The 5935-nt window shown below is 38.8% G+C and overlaps 1 non-coding gene across 1 annotated transcript; it reads right to left on the bottom strand.

Annotated features, from left to right (window-relative positions):
• Nucleotides 1–4854: 4854 nt before the first annotated feature.
• LOC118489388 lies at nucleotides 4855–4962 on the bottom strand. Its single transcript, XR_004887407.1, has one exon. It is a non-coding gene; the product is annotated as a small nucleolar RNA R71 (small nucleolar RNA).
• Nucleotides 4963–5935: the final 973 nt, after the last annotated feature.

Raw genomic sequence — 5935 nt, 5'->3', positions numbered from 1 at the left:
CAAATAATTTCAGAGGTCAAAGTCAATATCAAAATCGATACCAGAATAATGGTGGTCGAACTTTTTATAACAATGGCTTTAGAAATTATAACAATCAAGCTTCTTGGAATCAAAACTTAAGGTTTCAAAATCAAAATTTCCAAAGGTCAAATTGTCCAAATGTATATAGGAACCTCAGGACCAAAGACCTAGTGGAAATCAAAACCCATTTCCTCCAACAGGTCTGAGATCCAAGACTCCAGTTAGGAGTAATGGATATTGGATGGATGTTCCAGTTGTTGGTGAATTTGGACGACCCAAGACCATTAAGGCTTGGGTCCCCCAATCTAACTAATTTCTTAGTTGGTGTGTGCAGGAGCTGCTAAGGAGGATTATCAACTTATGTTGATAGTGGCTGCTTCAGGCACAGGACGGGGGATGTGAGATTGATGATTTATATATATTAAATGATTTAAATTTGTAGTTCAAAGTGTTGAGTCGACACAGAGGATAACCTGGCAGATCTTTATACTAAAGCATTTGACAGGGCTCGCTTTGAACATTTAGTCGAACTCAACGGGATGAGGAATCCTGAATAACTGGTTTTTCATAAGAATTTTTGTAAATAGTTTACTGTTTTTCTTAAAACTCAAAAATAAAAAAAAATGAAAAATCAAAAACATAAAAAAATAGAAAATAAAAAATGAGTTATCATTGAGTGAAAAAGAAGAGATGATAGTACATCAGCAAGTTAGACTGTCACACTGAAGTTGAACCATAAATTGCTTAAGTGTGATAGCAGCTTCATCATATGATGTACCAGTAGGCAAAAAGCATGAAATAATCAACTTACCAATGTGATATAAACTTAAATGAACTGAATATGAGTGGGGAACACATCAGTGGTGTATGGTTTAATGACCTTAATTCTTGCGTTGATAGATTGCCAAAATCTGAAGTTTTGGGTCTTTATACTGTTGTTTTATCTAGGGATATCTTGGCTGTCTGTCTGTTAGAACTAAAATTGTACATGACCCCAGGAAAGAAAGTCACTTGGAATTAGCTCATTTCTATTTGAATGTCTGTATATTTCCCGATACACACAATTTTGATCTGATTCTGAAATCTTCTCTGAAAAAAGTCGTGTACCTCCTCTGCTGCATCCAGATATATGCTGACCTGGAGGTGCTAGGCAACGACAGCTTCTGCTGCATCCAGATACATGCTGACCTAGCTGTACGTTGTCGCGCTATAGATCTAATACACCCGAAAGAGGCCCTCAAGTGCCCAAAAGAAACCCAAGAAACCTATATAAAACTGAGAAAATCTCATTTGATCTGTATATTATACCATCTCTACTAAAGATCTATTCTGTTCTCTTCTCAACCTATTCCCAGTTAAGATTTCAGAAATCTGGATTGGACTTGTGAAATATGTGGTAGGGAAGATACTTGCATGATAGAGTGTGTTGTTTATATTTCCAGGATTTGATTAGTATTTATTTGGGTATTCATAGTTAAGTAATTAAAACATAATGAAACATATTATATGCAGACCTAGATACAGTCAGGATATCTTAAAGGATGAATTCAGTATACTCACCTACTACGATGAATCTTTGTGCATACCTTGATCGCGGGGGTATATCCTGTTGTGGGACACGCTAATATTTCATAAATAAAATTACCTTAACGTATCACACGGTAATGGTACTTGAAATGTTCATGCATTTTGTTTAAGTGGACAAACATACTGGTAATCGTCTTGAACTGCTTTTCACGAAAAATTGAATAAAGAATTATCTAATTGTGTGAAACAGTTTGATTGTGCTGATATGATCTTCTTACCGGTGATTCTCACAAAAATAGAGTGTTTATTGTTTTTGTATTTACTTGCTTTCAGGAAAAAATAAAAATCAAAAAATAGTGTCTTTTTCTGTTTAAAATTCTTAACGTACGGAAAACTGTTATTCTTGGAAGAATTGTTACTGATAGGGGGAGACGGTGTTATAAAGTGAGTTCAAAATTTTCAATCAGGCAGGTTCTTGTGTGTTGAACAAAAGTTTTGTGTGTTGGTGATAAGTTGAAAATGCTTAATCTGTAATACAGTTTAACTAATCTCTTGAAAAATAATAATTTATTTAACTTATGTTGAAAAATTCTTATGGTTTCTCGAGATGTTTGTTTTATAGTATACAGATTGAAGCAGTTTGTTGCTGAGAAGTTGCTGTGAAGTGTGAAGATGAGAGTTTGATTGGATGCATGGTAGAACCTCCTTTCTATATTGCAGACAAGATTGAAGAGTGTGAAGATTGCTGTGCAACTGCTAAACTGGAGTTTACTCAAGTGCTAACGTGTTGAAGATTTGGTGATTGGATGCATCAGCTTAGGGGGAGTCTGTTGCTGACAGGAGCTATTGAAGCTGAAGCTATCCAAAGACCAAAGACAGTGCAAGACTACTTGAAGATTGCAAGAAGACTGAAGACAAAGTTTTGACTCAAGACAAAGTTTTTATGAAGCTATTGTCAAGGGGGAGTTTGTTGGTGCATATTTGTGACAACAGCTTAGATTTGGTCTTTGGATATCTTGTAATTAGTTAAACGATAAACAGTTAGCGGGTTTAGCTTTGTATTAGTGAGATAATTGAGTTTGGGCTAAACTAAACCCATTTGGGTCTAGGGGAAACGAATTGGGCCTTGCCCATGTAGGAAACCCTAGTCCAACTTGTAAACCTTGTGGTATATAAACAAGGTTAGACATTAGGGTTCAGGTTAATCAGTTAATCAGCCAAAACAGAGTTGGAGAGACATTGAAATTCGTGAGAACTAGGGTTTGGATGAATTTGAGTGTGTGAGGATCTTGATTGATTGTAATCAGTTTGATAGTTAATCAATAAAGATCCAGTTTGAAAGTGAATTGTTGTTTCAGTTTCTACACGTTTTCTGCTTATTCTAATCAAGAGGATTCCGCACTCTTGGTTGGATTGACAATTCTGTGAAGATCCATACACATCAAGGGGACCTACAGGTTTTGTATTAATGACTTTAATAATTAGTTGCTTATGTTGAAGGTGATCTTTCCTTATCGTTTGTCCGTGGTGTCTTGGCATTATTTTACTGTCTATATAAAATAAAAGATTTTCACCATTCATATCTCCACGGTCTATATGGAGGTATGTTGGCTACCTAGTCGGGGGTTAAGGGAACGGTTTGGTAAGGGTCTTGCCCTTGTTCAGCGTTTAGAGGTCCTGCAAGGGACCTGGGTCAAATTTAGTAGGATCTCCTTCAATGCCCATAGGTATTGGATGGCGGGGATCCAAACTCTTTGACCCCCTCATAAGTTAACTACTATTAATACTATAACCCGGCTATTTAGGACTGTATCCCTGCTGACTCAGACTACTTAGCCGAGGGTAACGTCACCGCCAAAAGCGGGGCCTACCACAATTTGCATTAATAACTTAATTCATTATCTTCCAATAATCCAACCCTTTAGGATTGTATCCTTGCTGACTCAAACTACTGGGTTGAGGGTAACGTCGCCTTCAAAAGAGGGGCCTACTACAATAACTAAGATAATCTCTTAAACAAGTGCAAAAGTGCGAAAATAATCAAAGGTTATACTAATACACGAGTCGAATCCAAGTGATTCATCTTGTCTATCTGTTTTTATTTTATTTTTATTTTTCATCATTTAGTTAGTTTTTATTTTCTTAGTTTAAAAACATTTTTCTAACTTTTTGATTTGATTAGACGTTGAGGATAAACCGGTACTAAAAGCTCTTGTGTCCTTGGACGACCTCGGTATCTTACCAACACTATATTACGTCCACGATGGATGCACTTGCCCATATGTGTGTTTAGTGTTAGTGAATATCGTGTTTTATAAATTTAAAACTTGGCTAAAGGTGTAAAAAGGGCTTAATTATATATCTAAATTATATACACACCAACACACATCAAGTTTTTGGCGCCGCTGCCGGGGACACAAGGATTTTAAGAAAGTTAGGAATCAACGGCCTAATCATATTTTTTATTTTTCTTTTTTAATTTTTTAGGATTTTCTTAGTTTTTCAGCTTCTGCAGAGCTCAGCACGGGCCGTGCCTGGTCGGACACGGGCCGTGCCTGGTCGGACACGGGACGTGCCCAGCATCATTACTGGCAGTTTTTAGTTTTCCAAGTTACAGAAGGCTGACCACGGGGCCGTGTCGGTGCAACACAGGGCCGTGTCCAACTTCCAGTAACTGGGATCTGGAAAACAATCACTGTAACTCCGACCACGGGCCGTGTTCGCTGAACACGGGGCCGTGGTAAACTTTCTGACCAGCATTCTTTTCTGTTTTTATTGCAGGACTTGGAACCCGACGCCAATTTTACATAGTGTATGAGCTCCAGTTCTAATAAGGACATAAAAGAACCTTTAGAAGAACCCGAACGCTTTTTCAAAAAAAGATTAAAAGCTAAAAACCAAGAGAAAGTTTCGGGTGATCCACCTCCAATGGCGGACCAACGTACCCTCATGGATTATCTACGACCCACCGTAGGTAACTTAGGCGCCGCTATCAATGCTCCGAATGTTGAAGCTAATAACTTCGAACTTCGACCGCATTTGATACAAATGCTCCAAAACTCCGCAACCTTCCATGGGCTTGCGGACGAGGATCCTCATCTACATATTACTAATTTCTTAGAAATATGTGATACCTTTCGGATCAACGGAGCATCAAATGATGCCATCCTCCTCCGAATGTTTCCTTTCTTACTAAAAGACCGAGCAAAAGCTTGGCTCAACGCCCTCCCAGCTGGATCGGTAAACACCTGGGATGAACTAGCCCAAAAATTTCTATATAAGTATTTCCCTCCCGCTAAAACGGCTAAATTAATGACTGAAATTAATACATATTCACAAGAGGACGGGGAATCCTTATATGAAACTTGGGAAAGGTTCAAGGAGTTATTTACGCAAGTGTCCGCATCATGGTCTTGCGATATGGCAACAAGTATCCACTTTCTATAATGGATTGTTGCCACACACAAGGCAGACACTTGATTCTAGCTCCGGGGGACTTTTAGGTAATCGACGCCCGCATGAAATATATAACCAAATTGAGGAAATTGCTCAAACCAATTTTCAATGGCACACCCCCCGAGGCAATAAATCTATTGCCTCGGGCGCCCATAAGGTCGATGAAAGCACTTCTTTACAAGCCCAAATCGAGGCCCTTTCTTCAAAAATAAAAAAATTGGAAATGACAAAAACAGTCTCGGTTATGGCTTGTGAAGGGTGTGGTGGGTCACATGAAAATTGGAGTTGTATGAAAGAAACGGACGATCAACAAGAATTGGTAAACTACATTGATAATAGACCTAGGCCGTCGGGTCCTCCAACGGGAACTTACAACCAAGGATGGCGAAACCACCCAAACCTTGGTTGGAGAGAACCCGGCAATAGTAGTAACCAACAAACCCAACGAACAAACTTTCAACAACCAAGAAATGAGTCACAAAATTTCACTCAACAACAAAGTGGACGAGAAAGGCTTGAAGATACTGTATCTCGCCTCATCTCCGACACTGAAAAGAAAAACTCGGAAAGATTTCTACAATTAGAATCAAATTTTAGAAATCAACAAGCTAGTATTCAAAACATAGAGAAACAATTAAATCAAATAGCTCAAAATTTTGTCGTGAGACCGCAAGGCGCATTACCTAGCAATACCGAAACAAACCCAAAAGCGCAAGTTCATCTCATCACGCTACGAAATCGCACCGTAGGGCCTGCAGAAGCGCCGCCGCCAACAGAAGAAACTGTACCCACACCTCTGCAGGAAAAGAACTCCCCTCCATCACCAGAGCCTACCAAAGCTCCTCGAGTTCCGTACCCCGGTAGGTTAATTCGTCAGAAGACCAATGAGCAATTCGCAAAGTTCGAAAGTCTATTAAAGCAATTGCATGTC

The sequence above is a fragment of the Helianthus annuus genome, chromosome 17, assembly GCF_002127325.2.
Source record: "Helianthus annuus cultivar XRQ/B chromosome 17, HanXRQr2.0-SUNRISE, whole genome shotgun sequence".
Lineage (NCBI taxonomy): Eukaryota > Viridiplantae > Streptophyta > Magnoliopsida > Asterales > Asteraceae > Helianthus > Helianthus annuus.
Note: the sequence above shows the minus strand (reverse complement) of the source record. Positions and strands in the feature narration are given on the sequence as shown.